Here is a 20,750-nt window from a genome sequence, read left to right on the forward strand (position 1 = left end):
GTTTGCACGTACCTATTTATGCGAGTGAAATACTCGCACTGTAGAGCCCAAGGTGTCTCTTAATATTCCTACAGTTAAATGGAGAGCGACTGATAGAGCGGGTGACGTCACAATGGCTCAACCTTCCCCATGTTAGTCAATGAGAGAAAAAGGGGATGAAAAAGAGATATAAAAAAGGAGTGGCAAAGAGTATCGCCACGAAAAGTCATAGCAACCTGCACCGGATCGGGCCGGACGTTTTGGTGTTTGAATGGCGTCTCTAGCTCAAACGAGCGAGGAGTAGTTAGCTGCAAGAAAAACGGGGAGAATAAATAAAGAAAACTTGACGATAACAATACTGTGCTTCCCTTCGGGCAAGCACACTAACTAGAAAATGCATTTCCTGAAGGAAATACCAGTGCATGAAATGCAAAGGTTAAGAAAGGAAGAAGAAAAGAAAGAAGAGTGAAAGAAGGAAAGAAGAAAGGAAAGAAGAGTGGAAGAAGGAAAGACAAAAGGAAAGAAGAGTGAAGAAAGGAGAGAAGAGTGGAAGAAGGAAAGAAGAGTGAAAGAAGGAAAGAAGAAAAGAAAGAAGAGTGAAGAAAGGAAAGAAGAGTGGAAGAAGGAAAGAAGAAAAGAAAGAAGAGTGAAATAATGAAAGAAGAAAGGAAAGAAGAGTGAAGGAAGGAAAGAAGAGTGGAAGAAGGAAATAAGAAAAGAAAGAAGAGTGAAAGAAGGAAAGAAGAAAGGAAAGAAGAGTGTAAGAAGGAAAGAAGAGTGAAGAAAGGAAAGAAAAGTGGAAGAAGGAAAGAAGAGTGGATGAAGGAAAAAAGAAAGGCAAGAAGAGTGGAAGAAGGAAAGAAAAATGGAAGAAGAAAATAAGAAAGGAAAGAAGAGTGGAAGAAGGAAAGAAGAGTGAACAAGAGTGGCTCTGGATGAAGAGATAAAGAGAGAGTGAAAATATTGAAAAAAGGAGATACAAATGGAGTGAAGAAGAGAGATTGAGTGTGAGAGAAAGTTGACAGAGAGAAAGATGGAGAGATGGAGAAAAAAAAAGAGAATGGATGGTGTCTTAATGTTCCTAGTTACAGTTAAATTGAGAGGGACAGAGAGAGAAGAGGTTCTTTGGATTTGGCACAGGTGTCAGTAAAGCACAGGTGCAAGCCAGTTTAAAGACCCTATTATGATGTCATAATGGCCCAATGTAAGTCAATGGGAGAAATGTATATTCGTTTTTCTTTAATATCTTAAAAAGTATAAAGTTTAGAAAAGTGAAAAATACATAGCATAAGTGTCGTTTACAAGACCTACGCGACAAAGTTTGAATGAAGTTTCTACGTTAAGCGGTTCGGGCTGAATTAATCGCAGAAAAAGGTAACAAGAATAAGAAGAAGAAGAAGAAGCCTAGGAATAACAATACAGGGCATTTCATGCACTGTAACTAGAAAATGCATTTCGTGAAAGAAATACCAGTGCATGAAATGCAAAAGTTAGGAGAGGAAGAAGAAAAGAAAGAAGAGTGAAAGAAGGAAAGAAGAAAGGAAAGAAGAGTGTAAGAAGGAAAGAAGAAATGAAAGAAGAGTGAAGAAAGGAGAGAAGAGAGGAAGAAGGAAAGAAGAGTGAAAGAAGGAAAGAAGAAAAGAAAGAAGAGTGAAGAAAGGAAAGAAGAGTGGAAGAAGAAAAGAAAGAAGAGTGAAGAAAGGAAAGAAGAGTGAAAGAAGGAAATCATAGTTGAAGAAGGAAAGAAGAAAGGAAAGAAGAGTGAAAGAAGAAAGGAGAGTGAAGAAAGGAAAGAAAAGTGAAAGAAGAGTGGAAGAAGGAAAGAAGAGTGGAAGAAGGAAAGAAGAGTGAACAAGAGTGAAAGAGAAAAAGAGAGTGAAAATATTGAAAAAAGGAGATAAAAATGGAGTGAAGAAGAGAGATTGAGTGTGAGAGAAAGTAGACTGAGAGGGATAGAGAGAAAGATGAGAGAGATGGAGAGAAAAAAAAGTAGAAAATGGAAGGTGTCTTAATGTTCCTAGTTACAGTTAAATTGAGAGGGACAGAGAGAGAAGAGGTTCCTTTGATTTGGCGCAGGTGTCAGTGAAGCACAGGTGCAAGCCAGTTTAAAGACCCTATTATGATGTCATAATGGCCCTATGTAAGTCAATGGGAGAAATTTATATTCGTTTTTCTTTAATATCTTAAAAACTATAAAGTTTAGAAAAGTGAAAAATACATAGCATAAGTGTCCTTTACAAGACCTACGCGACGAAGTTTGAATGAAGTTTCTACGTTAAGCGGTTCGGGCTGAATTAATCGCAGAAAAAGGTAACAAGAATAAGAAGAAGAAGAAGAAGAAGAAGAAGCCTAGGAATAACAATACAGGGCATTTCATGCACTGTAACTAGAAAATGCATTTCCTGAAGGAAATACCAGTGCATGAAATGCAAAGGTTAAGAAAGGAAGAAGAAAAGAAGGAAAGAAGAGTGAAAGAAGGAAAGAAGAAAGGAAAGAAGAGTGTAAGAAGGAAAGAAGAGTGAAGAAAGAAAGAAAGGTGGAAGAAGGAAAGAAGAGTGGATGAAGGAAAAAAGAAAGGCAAGAAGAGTGGAAGAAGGAAAGACAAAAGGAAAGAAGAGTGAAGAAAGGAGAGAAGAGTGGAAGAGGGAAAGAAGAAAGGAAAGAAGAGTGAAAGAAGGAAAGAAGAAAAGAAAGAAGAGTGAAGAAAGGAAAGAAGAGTGGAAGAAGGAAAGAAGAAAAGAAAGAAGAGTGAAATAATGAAAGAAGAAAGGAAAGAAGAGTGAAGGAAGGAAAGAAGAGTGGAAGAAGGAAATAAGGAAAGAAAGAAGAGTGAAAGAAGGAAAGAAGAAAGGAAAGAAGAGTGTAAGAAGGAAAGAAGAGTGAAGAAAGGAAAGAAAAGTGGAAGAAGGAAAGAAGAGTGGATGAAGGAAAAAAGAAAGGCAAGAAGAGTGGAAGAAGGAAAGAAAAATGGAAGAAGAAAATAAGAAAGGAAAGAAGAGTGGAAGAAGGAAAGAAGAGTGAACAAGAGTGGCTCTGGATGAAGAGATAAAGAGAGAGTGAAAATATTGAAAAAAGGAGATAAAAATGGAGTGAAGAAGAGAGATTGAGTGTGAGAGAAAGTTGACAGAGAGAAAGATGGAGAGATGGAGAGAAAAAAAAATAGAGAATGGATGGTGTCTTAATGTTCCTAGTTACAGTTAAATTGAGAGGGACAGAGAGAGAAGAGGTTCTTTGGATTTGGCACAGGTGTCAGTGAAGCATACTAAGGCAGAAGGCAGTAACTTCTATGTTAAGGCTCAGTGGTATGATAACAATGGAATAATGACCCTATTAATTAATCAGTAGTAATACTATTTCATTTATCACAATTACCAATACAATGATTATCACACACACACACACACACACACACACACACACACACACCATTGAATTATCACATTAAGCACATAAAACAATGAACTTGAATTGTCACATGAAACACATAAAACATCTATGTCAGTCCATTGGGGTGTGTGTGTGTGTGTGTGTGTGTGTGTGTGTGTGTGTGTGAGAGAGAGAGAGAGAGAGAGAGAGAACGATAGAGAATGAGGCCCATTTTCCCCCTCCACATGCCCCCGCTCGCCAAGCGAAGTTACCCGATTTAGATGCACCTTTTTCGGACTAGCCACAGGCACTGGGTGGGGGAATAGCCCGATAGCTTAGCATATCTGCCATGCAATTCTAATGGTAATGCTACCTAGCTTGGTATGCTAACTGTCGGTAGCCTATACATCGTGAAATCAACCAAAATACTGATGTCACTGGCTTTAATTTGATAATGGCATGTTAGTAGTACATTTAATATCAGTACATTTGTTTAATTACTGCTGATATTTTACAAATACGTCAAAAACTCATTTTTGACCAAACTTGAAGTTACGGTCTTTTGCCTTAGCACGGCAGAGTAAAGCACAGGTGCAAGCCAGTTTAAAGACCCTATTATGATGTCATAATGGCCCAATGTAAGTCAATGGGAGAAATTTATATTCGTTTTTCTTTAATATCTTAAAAAGTATAAAGTTTAGAAAAGTGAAAAATACATAGCATAAGTGTCGTTTACAAGACCTACGCGACAAAGTTTGAATGAAGTTTCTACGTTAAGTGGTTCGGGCTGAATTAATCGCAGAAAAAGGTAACAAGAATAAGAAGAAGAAGAAGAAGAAGCCTAGGAATAACAATACAGGGCATTTCATGCACTGTAATAAGAAGAAGAAGCCTAGGAATAACAATACAGGGCATTTCATGCACTGTAATTAAAACAATTAAAAGAAACTCTTCAAATTAAAATAACAATGAAATATTCACACTACCAGTAGGTCTCAGGAGTCAGTCAAGAAACTCAGCCAGCTTGTTATTAAAAAGCATTAAATTACGTTTATGAAAGCTGCCTAAATGCAAAACTCATAAACTACACTGAGAAAGACAATACAGAAATGATTGGATTAAATTAGCTCCGAATGTGGCTGTATTTTGTATTGGTATTCGAGGACTGCAGTTTGAAGCTAATTTCATAGATATCACAGACAGTACTAATAACTGACAGTGCGGCTCAATGAAATTTCACACAGAACATCACATGACTGCAATCAATAGAGAAGTGGGTTCTGGTTATCACTAGGAAAAATCCATACCAGTAAACTCATGATAGGGATATCGATTGAGCTGTAGGAAAATGTATTATAATAACAAAAAGCCATGTCACATGCAGAGGTAGTCACAAAAGACATCTGGTACAACCCTTATTGATCAGTGATGAAGGGGGGTATCTTCTGGTGGGGTACACCAGTTGTGTTCAAATAAAATTGTGAAACTGGTCAAACTGACAGCCACTGAATGAAAAATGCCACTGGCATCCATTCCTATCCCATGAAATATTAACGTGTCTCTTTCTTCCTTTTTTGGGGGGGGGGGGGGGGGGGGGAGGGGGGGGGGGGTGCAAATGCAGCTGGAGCCCCAAGCTCCCATGACACCGGCATGCCTGCCAGTGCGAGGTCTCAGCGCTTTTACCCAAGGATGAGATCTGTGGGGCGAGATTTCCCTCGTGGCCATAGCCAGCCATACTAAGAATCTTCAGGCAACATTTCAGCATCCTTAAATTCTGCCCTGGCCACGCATTTAAATTCTGTGGTCCCATGGTGACAGATACCTGCTCTCAGTCGACTGAAAATATCTACTGTGAGAAACAACTTAGTGGCAGGCCAGGCGTGAAGATTTGAATGTTGGGTAATTGGGCTCGTCTGCCAGTTTTAAAGCAATAATAAGGAATTACTTATCATATCCAGTGCAATATCCCTATTACTGCCTGCAGCTTTCAAGGTCCTTATCTCTCGTTTGAAATAATATGCAAAGTCACGTAGAATGTGGCTTGATTCAGGGAGAGGGTAAATAAAAGTCTCATTCTTTTTTTCCCCTCCAGTCTCTCTTGTGAACAATCAATACTTATTAGGTGGTGATAGTGGAGAGTGTGTGTGTGCCTGAGTGCTCAGTCTTTGTCAACGACACCTTTTCATCAAAGCTGACAAACTGCCCAAACAAAGGCCAGCTTTAGTAATGGGGGACCAGATAAAGGCAGAGAGGGAAAAGAAAATAGGATGTTTACCTCTGATAGGTTCAGGAGTGACTTATTCCTGTCTCATCTTTTCGCCCTGCACTTTTTTTTTGTTCTTTTTCTCCCTCTCGTCTCCAAAAAAAAGAGGAGTGATTGTGGATAAATTGAAATCAAATATAAACTCTTGATTTTTTGGCCAAAAGGCTCCTTTCTCCTCTTTTTTTCCCCCCCAGCATGTCTGCCCAGCTATCAATCGGTGCGGGTGTATGTTTTATGTTATTTCAATCGGCTTGTTATTTCGCTGAATAAATAAATGATGGAGCCCCAATGAGGTGGAAAGTGTAACGAATGGCAGGGGGAGAAAAGAAAGGTAATTTCGAGAGAAGTGCTGGCAGTGACCGCCTGAAAGAAGGAATGGGCTTTCACTGTGTGAAGTATAACCAATGCATTACAAAATGCATTACCAGGGCTTTATTGAAAAAAGCCAAAGACCTCCAACCATTCTCCTGGCCAAGGCCATGTTCAGGCCATTTATATTTGTGCTTCCGCAGTCTCTTTCAGAGAGAGTTCGAGAAGAGACGACGTCCATACTGAGCTTGACGTCAACTACAGCTGCGGCTGACAAAGTGTGTGTGTGTGTGTGTGTGTGTGTGTGTGTGTGTGTGTGTGTGTGTGTGTGTGTGTGTGTATGTGTGTGTATGGCCCACACTTTGAGCCCATATGGTTATAAGCTGGGATGCCATCACATAGGAATTGATTCTGTGTGTGAGGCCATGAATATTGATCTGTGTGTCAACTTCCCCCCGGCACACTGGGTCACCGGGGAGCTGCACACACATTTGTTGTCCCTGACCACGCCATCGAAACACAAAACAATAAAGAACCACACAAGCCCAAGCACGGATGGAAAGAATCACGTTGATGCAACCTTTTTACAGTAAAGGAAAGGTCCAGTCCTTCAGATCATGTCTGTGTGTGAACACTCCATTTTGTGTAATGTTTACTGTGGTACTTGCGCACACAATTGATCAAAGTTTAACATGACATGAGCTTCGTCAGCATGTCTACCCATTCCTCTCGCCAGTTTTTTTTTCATTTTTGAAATTCATTATGAGCAAGCAGACCTGTTTCATTATATGGTTCACATGTTCACTGCAGGCTGTGGGAGGCACTGCAGGCTTTGCCTAAAATGCATTCCCATTCCCCCCCCTGACTGACTGACTGACTGAACACTCAGCGTTGGATTAGTTTCGCTCCCACTGCGCTCTGAGGAGACCGTCCAAGCCTCGTGTTATCCAAGGGAAAAGGCTGTGCGGCTTCCCAGAGAAAGAGAGAGAAAGAGAATGAGAGAGAGAAGGGCAATCCGAGTGTGTTTGGCAGAGCAGGTAGCCTTCAAGGAGGGCACTTAGTCTTCTCCAGGCCTACTCAGTGTGGTTTGAACTCTGTGTGGTGCAGGCTTAAAATGTCCTCACTTCTCTGCTGTTCTGATGTCGTTTTGCATTGTTTATTGACTGGGGAGGACTAGCTGTGTGGTTCTGATGGTGGTCATTCATCTGTGAAAATGGATCTCTGTGGTTCTGGACAGTTGGCTGTGGTGCACTGTGATCTGTAATGTTGGTGCAGTGTAGTACGTAACACTGGCTTTTCGCTCTTCACACAGTGTTACTTATGTCTGTGTAGCTCTTTTGCTTTGGTGCAGTGTGGTCTACAATCCTAGTTTTCAATCCTAATCCTGTTTTTTTTTTTAACTCTTGCCACTTGGGGGTGTTAGGGTTAATCTTTGTGATTGTTGAGTGAGATCTCTGATATTGGATATGGACTCTTCACAAGTGACGTGAGGTCTACACTTAGCTAGGTAGGCAATGGACTAGATGCATTTTCAAATGAAACACATGTGTTACTCTGGACCAGTACAGGATTACCAACCATCACCCAGCAAGTCAAACATGAAATATGACTTTAAAACTTTATTTAAAAACCTATAAGATAGAAAGACTTTGGGCGAGAATCTTCGGTGTTTGTCCCCCAATAAATAATCTTGACGGATTACATAAACATTATATTGTTATCATTATCGTTGCATTGGATAATAAGATACTACTCTGAATCATTACATGCCGTTTTTATTTACATTTTGGTTCGTAAGAAATTAGCCAATTTCAGCAGGCCAGTTCACATTGGCTAGCAAACCTACAACGATACAGTTACCTTGAAGTATGTACATGATGTAATTGGTTTAGAACATATCATGAAGCCCTAATATATTCAGATTGTTACTACAAAGTGGATTGCTGAATGTTCTGCCAATGGCTAGCCATGATTGGCTCTGTGTGCTTGTTGCTTAGTCATTGCTAAACATGCACACCATTAGCAGGGCCTTTTCTCACTCTATTGATTTTGCCACAAGGGATGCAGTAGGCATGCACAAACCCAAAAACCAACCGCGTTTAGGCAGTGGTGAAAAAAGCAAAGCCTACCCGTGCCATTGAAAAGAGGTGCTGTATGTCATTGCTCTTCACAGCGTGATGGGGTGTAACTGTGTACTCCTTTCTCTTTGGTGAAATGTATCTGAGATACTGGCTTTTTTCTCTCTCTTCACATTGCCTTGTGGTGAATCTCCAGTTCTGACCAATCTTCACACTTCTTTGTGGTGCATCTCCAGTTCGGACCACGTGGTTGTGGCCCAGCCTCAGGGCTGGGAGTGCTGGTAATGAGCAGGCTCCTTGTCCCACGGGTGCTATGCAACGGACTCGGCCCGATGGTATCTGACAGTACCACTCCCCGGGGTAGTTGCCTCTGTATGAGCTGTACTTTTCTCTCCTCCGTCACTGCTTTCTACCCCTGCTTTTCCCCCAGTTTTTTTTTTTTGGTCTCCACCATGATTTGAACCCTCTTGTCATTCAGCCAAGTCTTTCTGTCTATCTTTTTCTCACCCTTTCTTCCTGCCCTCTCTCTCTCTTTAAATCCCTCTTCATCTCTCCGTCATCCCTCTGTTTCCTCAGTTCCTTTAGTTAGAGGACCGCTCAGATCTAATTTAGGTTTAATAAACAAGGCCTTCTTCACCCCGCTGTGCATCTGTGGGCTTTAATTTAGATTTTCGGTACAGAATATCCTCCTTTTAATTGACTGTGCTCTCTATCTCCCTCTCATTCTCTCTCTTCTCTCTCTCTCTGTATACATTCAAAGGATTTTCATCCAAAGGCCTTTGTGCAGAGTTCCTGTCAAATTGAGTCCCAAATGAAGATTTCACACTTCCCCGGCACTGACCTAATTGTTTTTTCTTAAATCTGACAAATGAAAGACTGCAGCACCAGCAGAGTTGAAGTAGCCTGAAACCAAGAAATTAACTGTAATATTCATTTTCTAAGTCAAATCCCCAATGTTGTTTCAGAAATGAAGCCGAGACATCAAAAATCATTACCAAGCCATTTTGAGTAACTCAGGAACATAATATTTATTAATTTGTACTCTCAAATGGGGAGTATGAATGAGAAAGTTGTTCATTGTGTTGAGGATGGCACTGACACCAGTTCACTGGAAATAACACATAACCCATAGAAATGCCATTATTATCATTATTATTATTATTCGGATAATCCAATTTCTAAGTTATTTTAATAAACACTATATGAGTTGTAGTGATTTGCCATTTCTTGCTTCTCCTCCATTTTGTATCCAGTTGAATTCTGGTTTGTGTTCAGTTCATCCATAATCCTTCGCTGGCAATTACAGGCCTGATTGCACAAAGTCAGGCTGCCTGTATCTCAGTCTGTAGCAGGTTCACACAGCCACACGATCTTAAAGCGAATAATACTAATAAAAAGTCAGGGACGGATTCAGTCTCAGCAGATGGCCAAGATCGAGCACTGCTTACTAAGGAGGAAAAAGGTTTTGTGGCCTTTTCAAAGTGTAAGAGACCTACTTTTGATCATGGCACGTAGGACTGCATTACAGCAACAGTCTTTTTTAGGCAGTTTTACGACTTATTTTCTATATTATGTTAAGTCACGTGTTAATGAGGACAGGGGTGATGTCTGTTACTCACATTTGAAAGCAAACCTGAAAATACATGCGTCACAAAGAAATGATGGTACTGATGCCTGCATCAAATTTCAGGTCTGGTGGCCTGCAATTTTCTCCAATTGACAAAAACAGCACATTTGTGTTAATCTTGCGGGAATTACTATAATTTTGTCGTACATTGTTCTCTGTTCAATCTCGGGGTTGTGTTTGTTTGCCTCTGCAAACTACTGAATCTACAACTGCTGTCACTTTGAAGCTATTTATTTTTGGCTGTTTATGTTTTATTTTTCGTAGTCTGAATAGAACTGCCTGTTTGAGAGAAGGGGGATAGAGAAGAGGGTTGGCAAATAAGAAACGCTAGCACATTCTGCTTGAACAAGATTGATTGGCCAGGAGAGTTTCCCTTGACACACAAATGATATAACCACCATCTATAGTTTTTATTGCCTCATGCTCTCTCTCTCTCTCTCTCTCTCTCTCTGTCTCTTTATCTATGTAAACTAGTAGATATCACCTAATAATGACAAAACCAAAGCCTATCAATGTCACAGCATTTCTTAATTTACTCACAAAAAAAAGCAGAGTTTGATGAATTCTAACAAACAAAATGATGTCTTTACTGCCACCTGCATGAATTCAGACACAGAATGAACTCTGTATAAAAATAAAAAGACCACTGAAAATGTAATTGCACTGAACTTTATTTAGACAACTCCAGAATTGTAAAGAAAATTGTACTCAAATAAACTACGCATTGCAACTTTAAATAAAATCAGGCAATTTGACGCCATTCTTGCAATCTGTTCAAAGTGGTACACGGCCAGCAGAATAGAATTATAGAAATGTTATTGCTATTCGGAGGCAATTTTCCATCAGCAATGTTCTTACATAGCACTGTAAGTCCTTTGTGGAGGTGAGCTATGACACGATAATGCCATCCGGCGAAAAAAAGACCTTCCCTGAGATTAAAGTTAACAAAGCGAAACACATTCAGAGATTATCACATTTGTGCCCAGGAGGTAAAGCAAATCCTCTTCTCTTTGTTAGAGTAACAGGTTTTGTCCTCAAGAGCATTCAGACATTTCTCTCATAATAAATGAACTAGGTATTTTTGCTCCCCTGATCAATACTTTTGGCAGTTCTATTAGCGTATGCGTTGGCAGGATGTCTTTAAAATTGGGTGAATGGAACTGCAGTCACATTCTGTAAGGTATTGTCCCAGTGCCTTAGCATTACCTACAGAGAGAGTGCTTTTTGGACAACATTTGTGTTTGCCTGTGTGTGTATGTGTGTGTGTGTGTGTGTTTGCTTGTGTCTGTGTATGTTTATGTGAGGGTATGTGCATACGTGAGTGTCTGTGCGTGTGTGTTTGTTTGTGTGAGTTCCTGTGTGTATGCAGGGCATAGCTGTGGCTCAGAGATAGAAGGGACAACTGGCAACTGCCCTGTGTCTGTTCAGTTCCATCCACCCCTGGCCCTTTTGTTCTGCCCCTCCAGAGCCAGACCCTGCACCACCAACTGCTCCACAACAGCAGGTTTAGTGTCACTGGACTGCTGCTCACGCCAGTATGAAAGGGGTAGTAACTTAGTGTAAGTCATTAATCACAAAGCCTGTTTTACCAGATTGTTTTTGCCAGAAGGCTAAATGTCCTTACCATGTTGTGGACAAACACTGAATTTGACCAGCTTCTCTCTAGGGACAAGATGTACCTGTTGTGTCAAGGGTACAATGTGATCCTGTTGGTATAATGGTCAGATTATCAGTTTTATTTTAACCATAATTGTATTTCAATTCATCATTCGAGTGGATATGAATAGCAAGTAACATAATAGCAGATTCTATTGCATGTGAACAGATGTAATGTTAAACACTTTAGGTTGTATGACCTAGCATTTGCATCTTGGAGTTAGACCTGCATCAACCACATACAGTACAACAGTGACCAACTGAAGGCGATGGAAACATATACAAGCTTACTGTTATCATTGAGCTAATATATTTCCAGCCACCTAATAGTAACTCAGCTTTATTATCTCATGCATGCTTAAACAGAAAATGAGTTACCTAACCAGCGCTTTGTCAAACAGAAAATCATGACATTCTAAACGTTGGTCTCATGTATAATAACGTCAAGGGTTTGCACTGAGGAGATACCCTGTTAACTCCATAAATAACTGATTGTGGATAATTGTATTCAGGAGAGCATTGGCAAAGACCAATGGCGAAACAGTGATATTGGCTGTTCAATCAAAGAGATAACACTTTGTATATATATTGGACATTAAAACAATTCTCAGGCAGAGGGAGTGGGATAGAGAGTCACTTAGGAGAGACAGTGGGTGTGAGTAAAAGGAGAGGCTTAATAGCTAAAAAAAACCCTTTGTTTACAATTACAACTTGTTTACAAACTAACTTCATTCACACAGCAAACCTGTCATTATGTATAACAATGGACTCCATGCGCCACTCTCTTCAGCCACATTGCGTAAGAACTTAATTGGTAAATTTGGTGTCTCACGTTTGTAAAAGTATTTCTGTACTCTTTGCGTGTTGGTTCAGGACTTTGGAAATTCGCCAGTACGAAGTTTTGTTGTAACAAGGTAGAGCTTTACTTGATAAGTTGCGGCACAAATGCAGTTGAGTTTAACAGGATCGATTTCATCAAGTCAAACACAACAGGAGAATTCCGGCGTCTGATCTGCCTTAAAGAAAAAACTGTTCTTATAGGCTATTTCTCACTGATGTCATTTCGTGGGCCCCTCGTGGTAACAGGTGGTCATGGGATCTATGACATGGTTTATTTGTTATTCTCAGCAATAAGACATTAATGTGTGAAGTCCCTGCACCTCTGTTTCTCAGGGACTAGCTGATTAGTTACCTCCCTAGAGACATACAATGTATCATAGGCCACATTCTCCTGTCCTGGCCTGCTAGAGCCTCTGTAGCAAGTGACCTGACCTTACCAGGCCTGCTTTTCACTCTGGTCTCTGCAAGACAGTTTAGAGATTGTACTTATTCTACCTAATAAACCTATACTGAACTGAATTTATCTTACACGTTATGTAGGGGTAAGTTAGCCAAGGGTGGCCCTGTTGTTAGCCCAGGTTCGTGCTCTTGACCGTTTAACCTCATGTGGTGTCATGAGCAGACTGAACAACTGCAGGTGCCAAGAAGGAGAGTTCGGTGCTAACTGGGGTCAGCATGGTAACATGGATTGTACCTTGGCGAATAGAGATTCATTGTAAATAGGCAAAACCTTTTTGCATCAGACTGAAAGAGCCATCTTTACAGCCTTATATGATGAGAAACAATGGGAATTGAGCTAATGTTTGTTTACTCAAAACAATGACATTAACTGAAAAACGTTAAGTTCAAAGTGCATTAATCACAACATTCTACTGTGCTGTTAACCTCTCATGGACAGACAAAATATATCTGTGACTGATAAATCCAGACACATAAAAACTGTCAAAATAAGTCCTGAAAAACTCAGTAAGCACTAACAGTTGTTTTCATGCATCTTTAAAATAAGATTGAACGCTTAAGGTTAAGCCCTTTCAAATTAGGGTCCATTATCTGGACCAGTGAGTAAATTACTTAATCTATCTTTGCTTTAATCAGTCTTAAAACGGCTACATGCTCATTCGCTGTTTGCAAAAAGAAATGTCTAGAATCATCTCACCCAGCAATCCTCTGGGACGAGACGTAGTAATGTTCAGGTGTTATGCTTCAGAGTGTTCCCCTGAGGCCTGGGCTAGGTGTGTGGGTTAAGGAAGAGCCTTGAATTTACACAGGACTCCTGGGACGGCGGAGTCAATAAAGCTGGTATTGTTCACACACGGCTCGCCGGATGTTACTGATGCTCTGTTTTCATCCTGACTGTTTTCCTACTGTTAAGGTTGCACTTAAGGTTGCACTGAAAGCCTTTGCACGCTCATGGTACTGTCAAAACAAAATCATATTCTGCCAACTTTTCAGTTAGCCAGCAGATGTTCCTTCTTTTTGTTTACAGAGATATTGTATAAATCAAAAGCTTTAATTACGACTGGAATTAATTATCAGGATGATGAAGACAACCATGACACATAACAAATAATGCTTGATATTGATTAATTATATTATGCCCAAGGTAGTGGAAACACAGATTAGCATGAAAACAACAGCTTCATGTGGTGTCAAACTCCACAATGTTGTGCTATGTCCTATGCATTTTAATGTTAAAAATGTCATGAAAACAGTGTCCAAATGTACATGTGCACCTGGTTGAAACATGTAAATGCCTTTCAAAGTGTCCCTGTAGTGTAAACACATGCAGTGGACTTGGTGGAAGAAACTCCACTTCATTTTGTGTCCTAGTTCCCTTTACCTCTACCCTGTCTATTATTTCTGTGTACATAAGGATGCTTCATTGGGTGTTGACCCTTCATCATATGATCTTATCTGTACCTATCTGTCGCAAGATAAACTGCTGAATATACTAAACATACAAATTAGGCTCAGAAACACTTGCCATTTCTTAATCATTCATAGAGTGTATCTGTACCATTAGGGTCAGTAATGCACAGTAATGTGTCTCTTTTCATATTCTTACTTTGCACTTGCATAACTAGAACGCTATTTCCAAAATTCCCAAAGCTAAGATTAGTTTTATGATTATACAAAATATATAAAAATGTGTATATTACATTGCACTTGTTACAGTGAACTGTATTGCACTTAATAGTGTAGTTACGGTGCAATGTATGTAGACTAAAATAACATTCCCTAATCAGACATATGCAAATAAATTACAGTATTGCAAGGCACCAGTTACATGTCTCTAGTATTTCTCTTGAATTGAGTAGACTGTTTTTACTCAAAGGCCTTAGCATAGTTTCCGTCTTGAGATAGCAAAAATTGGAGCCCTGATTCAAGGCACCTCTAATAGGGTCAGGTTACGTATGAGATGGGTCTTTTTTCCTCCCGATCTTCAGCTGTCTGAACAAATGTGTTCTCTTCCTAGTGAGAGTGATAACACAGTGATATGGGTCGAAAGGGCTCCTTCTTCAACACACCGACACACACAGACACAGACAGACACAGACACACACATCAAACATCAATATGTTCAGATCACAGAGACACAGGGTAAGGTCACCTTCATCCACAGTGATATGTTTTTCCCCTGTTAAAGCAGAAGTATTGGCCTGAAGGTCCTGGGGGCAGAGGTCTAAGAGAGCAAAGAAAACTGGGAAAATAGGATGGGAGAAGTAAGCCATTGGTAGATAACTGTAAACACTGCAGCAGTGGCATCCCTAAGCCATCCTCGAATAGTGAAAAAATAATTCTACCTAGATGTCTTCTTTAACACATTTTGACTCAAACGAATGAGGTTGTGTCCTTGGGAGAAAATACTTCCAAGTTTTTTTAATTCAGGTCTTATTTGGCTTGTGGGCGTCATTAGACTTGGGTGTCGGGGGCGACAGCCTCGAATGTTTAATGAATAGCCCCAGATCTCCCTGTTTTCAAAAATAGCCCAGAACTATTCATCTGTCATTCCGATCATGCAGTAAATTCCTCAAAACTAATATGATATCACTGATCAGAAACGGAAGTTTATTTTGGGTCAACTGTGTGCCACTCAAGCAGCAGATTTACTTCACACTACTTGGCATGCATGCATTTTGGGAGCAGAAGAGAGAAAGAGAGAGAGAGACAGAGAGTGAGAGAGAGCTCACCGATTACAGGGTTTGCCGTTGTTGGCATTTCATGGTAGCAAGCAAGCTAATTTAAGTCAAAACTTGAAATCTAAGAAGCTTTTTCAAAAATGAAAAAGGATGAGGACAATGAGGTACCAACAAGGCTAGAGGAGGTGGAGAAAGAGTTACCTCCTGTTGTGGACCATCTTGGCAAGAGCAAGGTAAAAATGAATGACATGGTGAGAACCATTCAGAGTCAACTTTAACATCCCCCGGTTTATAATCATTCGCCTTACGAGGCCTATTTAAAACTTTACAAAAAAAGGCTGACATTGTTTTCTGATATTCATATTTCTGTCTTAAGGAACCTCATAAATGGTTTTCTATGGGTAACCTATGGCAATGTCCATATCCCATGTCAGTGTGACCTAGTATGACCTCTGTGCTTGCTGCTGCTCATTAGTGCTTGATGACGATTTCGGGATTATTTATTTTTTAGCTGATATTATGGTAAAGTTATCCAAAAGATCAGTGTCAAATGTTTAGATATGGATGCAATTGCAGTGCTTACCACAGGCTGTATTCTCCATAGTTATGCCCCTGCATTACTGAGAATACTTGCACAAATTGATGACTAAAGACTTAAGGGGGAAATTTGGGTAAATAATGCTCATATGAATGAATACATTAGTTAATGAATGCACTTATATTGCAGTTTTTCCTGATAGACAAGTGGCTGTACACTGGAAATGATCTGACCATCACAAATGTGTATCACTCACCCCCCTGAGTCCGTTGGTGGCCATTTTGTCTTTATGACTCACGCCCAGATAAATGATTGAATAAATATGCTTTTATATAGTATTTCTCTCTACCCAAAAAGCTTGACACACATCAAACATGAACTTGGCTCACTTCTGTGATGCAATGCAAGCTATTTGTTAGGCTAACATGTACGTCTCTGTTTACTGCTAATATCACCAGGGGGTCGGGGTAAAAGGTCTAGGGAGTAAACCTGACGATCTGTCCATCAGCAGTGTAAGGCCCAATCTCGATTCTTCCCCTTGCCGCTTTTTCTTTGTCTTTGTCTTAACCCTGGCACTTGCAAGTGTAAGGGCCAAGGGCTGAAAACTTTCCCCTATGAAATGAGACGCCACTCGGTTTCGGGTACGTCACTTGGTTTCGGGTACGTCATCATACATCGTCGCCAGCTGGCTGCTACGTCACCAGAGCGCCGAAACGCTCATGGTTGCAAATATATATGTATACGACTGTATAGAGCACGATAGAAGACTGTCGTCACTTTTAAATTAATTATAAGCGAAAAATACTTACATTTGTGGGACTCCCTCTGAGATGCTGCCGCCATCGTTGAAGACTTAAGGCTGTGTGTAGCATCTAGCTAGCAAGCTACCATATAATCCAATGAAGTGGTGGCATACGCGTTAGCTGTAACCTAAAACTACAGTTTGAAAGCTTCAGTTAAGACCTACAATAGTCTGTATCGTTCGTGTAGCACATTTCAGATCAAACCGAGTCATTATAAACATATAAAAAGTTGTGTAGATAGCTTTATTCATGTAAAATATTCCTCACTTCAAGAAGCCATGTTTTTTTGAAAATTACCGGGCTGGTTTCGCTGTGTGCTCTGGGATAGCGCTTGGAGGAGCAAGTATGGTCTGGGATTATCTTGACTCCAAGGGCCATATAGCCCTAAATCTTATCCCTTAATCTTGATCAAATTGGGTATTGAGACACCACTAGCTCTCACATGAACGCGCAACTTCAAGGGTAAGGGGGAAGATAAGGCATAAGGGGGAGTATTGAGATCGGGCCAGGAATATTTTACATGAATAAAGCTATCTACACAACTTTTTATATGTTTATAATGACTTGGTTTGATCTGAAATGTGCTACACGAACGATGCAGAGTATTGTAGGTCTTAACTGAAGCTTTCAAACAGTAGTTTTAGGTTACAGCTAGCGCGTATGCCGCCACTTCATTGGATTATATGGTAGCTTGCTAGCTAGATGCTACACACAGCCGAACGTCTTCAAGGATGGCGGCAGCAGCTCAGAGGGAGTCCCACAAATATAAGTATTTTTGGCTTATAATTAATTTAAAAATGACGACAGTCTTGTTTCATGCTCTATACAGTCGTATACATATATATTTGCAACCATGAGCGTTTCGGCGCTCTGGTGACGTAGCAGCCAGCTGCCGACGATGTATGATGACGTACCCGAAACCAAGTGACGTACCTGAAACCGAGTGGCGTCTCATTTCATAGGGGAAAATTTTCAGCCCTTGGCCCTTGCACTTGCAAGTGCTAGGGTTAAGACAAAGACAAAGACAAATAAAAAGGGGCAAGGGGAAGAATCGAGATTGGGCCTAAGTCTGTCTTGTGGTGCTTAATGCTACTGGATCAATATTACAGTTGCTCTTGAGCTGTGACCTGAGTTAAGGTCCAATGGAGTGTAAAGCAGGCACGGCGCCATGGGTGGGCCTGGGTGGGCCTGGGCCCGCCCATTTCTGGCCAGGCCCACCCGAATCTTTCAAAGAAGGAAAAAAAATATATACAAAATTATACAATGTATTATATTTTCCAAGTCTACGATCAAAGAAATTGTAAGCATGTACGAATTGTGTGGGTATAATTTGTATTAAAAAAAGTGATGCTTATGACGGTTGCGACGTGGACCAAGTCTTGTCATTAGCGTCAGTTGAATGTTTGGCCGCGTTCTACCTCAGAGCAGCAGTCGAGCTTTCGGAAGTTGGTATTTCTCCTGTGTGCAGATTTAGTTCGGTTCGGTGTATTTTGATTTCAGTGCCAAACAAGTAGGCCCTATGGCTACTTTATTGCGATACTTTTAAACGCTCAAACCACAAAATGAGCCAAAAGTCAGTGAAGTCACTGTCACAACCCAGGGTCTATCCGGATCATCAGGACCAGCTGCTGCTAGCAATGTTAAAATGTGAATAAGTCTTTTAGCCTTCTTGTCTAAATTTTTATTGTATTTGGAATATTCTGAATGAAAAAGAAAACCAATTCATTTCAACAAACTGTATCTGTGTCATCTTTGATTTTCTGGATAATAATTATCAATAATTATCAACTTGCTCTTATTGCTTATTGTGAGAAGCTGCAACATTTATGTCCCGTAAGGCACCTCGTAGAATTAGCCTGGGGTACGTTACGTTACCAAGTTCCAGTTTAGTCCCGTGAGATCTGTACTGTAAACCAACAGTTGTGTTTTCAGTACGTGTGTAGTAGTGGGATTTGATATGATGATATTGATTTGTCACACCTCCTTATAGTTTAAATAATATAATTAGCATATACATGCATGTTGTATGTGACACATTTGGATGTGGGTAGGCTAATGTCTGAAGAAACGGAAGAAAACAGATGTGAAGTAGCAGTGAAATGTTAGCACATCATCCACATGGCTCGCTAGCAGTGCTGGTTGTGTTAAACCGTGTCTGGATTAAAATGGAATAATCGCAAGAAGTCCTGCTATCAAGACAACGTTTTAAGGTAGGACGTTTGGTTATTCATTTTACCCACTGCTGTGGCACATTTACTTGGGCTAATATGGTTTTGTTTTGAAACATTGTCTTCAAAGTGATGGAAGAGTCGCGTGATGCTTGAAAATAGATTCGGGCCGCAGTGCCACCTAGACTTGCAGTGACAATCAGACACGTTAGGGCTCAAATACACATACGCGTTTTTTTTTTTAAACGGGACGCGAGCAAATGCATTGATTCCAATGGTACGGCGCGTTTAGCGTGTGCGCCCCTTCTCCACCACGCGTTGCGTCTTTGAAGCGTTTTTTAGGTGCGCTTAAAAGTTGAACTATTCTCAACTTTCCAGCGCAAGGCAGGGAAGCGCACCGCTTCTGTTTTGGCCGCAGCACTTTGCCAAGGCGTTACTGAAGCATTTCTGCCTGAAAAAAGACGCGTATGTGTATTTGAGCCCTTATTGGGTCAACATGTTTTTGACGACTTTATGTTTATGAAGTGCCACCCAAAAATGTTATGGCCCACCCGAAGCTGAATTTCTGGCGCCGTGCCTGAAAGAAGGTATTAGCTTTGTTAGTCAACCCGACTCTAACATGCAGGATGTGGAAAACATTTTATAATGGTTGAATGACAATATGGGTACTGGTTCGGAAGGTCAATAAAATAGAAATGCAAAGTCATATAATGCCAAATGGACAAAACATACTTTGTGGGAATCCACTTCAGAGACCATTATATCTGATTTTTTACCTTGGTGATCATGTGTTAATGACCATGAAAATTCAATATATTTATATAAAACCCTGGACGCAACCAATAGAGGACTGATAAAATAATGTCTCTGTGATTGCTCAGAGCTCACTATCAAAGCGTAATGGTTTTTAGATTGCAATTTAAGGAACTGCCTTTGGCATCCTCTATTTCTTATTGATGATACAATAAAAATGTCATGTTCAAATGGAACCACTTAAGAAGAAGTGCATACCCAAGCCTGGTCTAATTATTCATAATGAATATTCTAAGGCATGGGCTGTTGATGTGGCATTGTTGCTGCTCCCTAGACTGACAAGCTGTTGCCAAAGAGTAGAGCCCTCACAATGGTATGTATTTGCTTCGTTTACTACATGATGTAGTGCTTCCGCTTTGAACACTGGGTATTCCACTCATGAATGCAACCCTGTTCTCCATGATCCCTTTCTAATCATGTCAAGTTTCATTTTTTTCTTTTCTTTTTCTTTTTCTTCTTTTCTTTTCTTCTTTCTCTTCTTTTCTTGTCTTGTCTTTCTTTCTCTCTCTCTCTTTCTTTCTCTCTCTCTCTTATATATATATATACTTGGAGAATTTGGTTTGTTTACTCATAGTCTACTAGAGCAATGTTTTTTCATGTCAATGCCACTTGCATGGGCCTCACAGAAAACATCTCTTCAGGCCTCTCAACCAGCTTTGAGTATGCAAAGGCAACAAATCAAAAATAAGAAGGCTCAGCAAATCCAATTCCAAATCTTGCCAAGAGCCAGGCTTGCTATTGGTTGAGCGCACATATTGGCAGCTTCTAATGTAGCAGGTGCGCTATCCACTTTTGGCTGGAGTGTATTTGTATTCTGCTGGTTTATTTAAAAGGACAGAGAGGGGGAAGAGGAAAAAAAGACCAATCAATTAGGCTTTGAAGGACCCGGCATCACATGCCCTGCATAATGAAACTGAGGGTTGATTTTACACCTCTAAAAACACTGATCAATTTCACCAAAGGACAGACACAGCGACAATGTCAGAGTCTATTGCACTACACTGAAGATAGTAGGACATGTTTGCATTGGTTAAAAATAGCAAATAGGCTTTTTTTTATTTGCATAACATCCTCTCCTAAGAGCAGGGTATTAAACCTTAGTTTTACAGTAGGACTTATTTAAATGATGATACTCTTTGTACTCAGTAACCTTCAGGGGGAGGGGAAGGT

Source organism: Sprattus sprattus, assembly GCF_963457725.1.
Source record: "Sprattus sprattus genome assembly, chromosome: 4".
Lineage (NCBI taxonomy): Eukaryota > Metazoa > Chordata > Actinopteri > Clupeiformes > Clupeidae > Sprattus > Sprattus sprattus.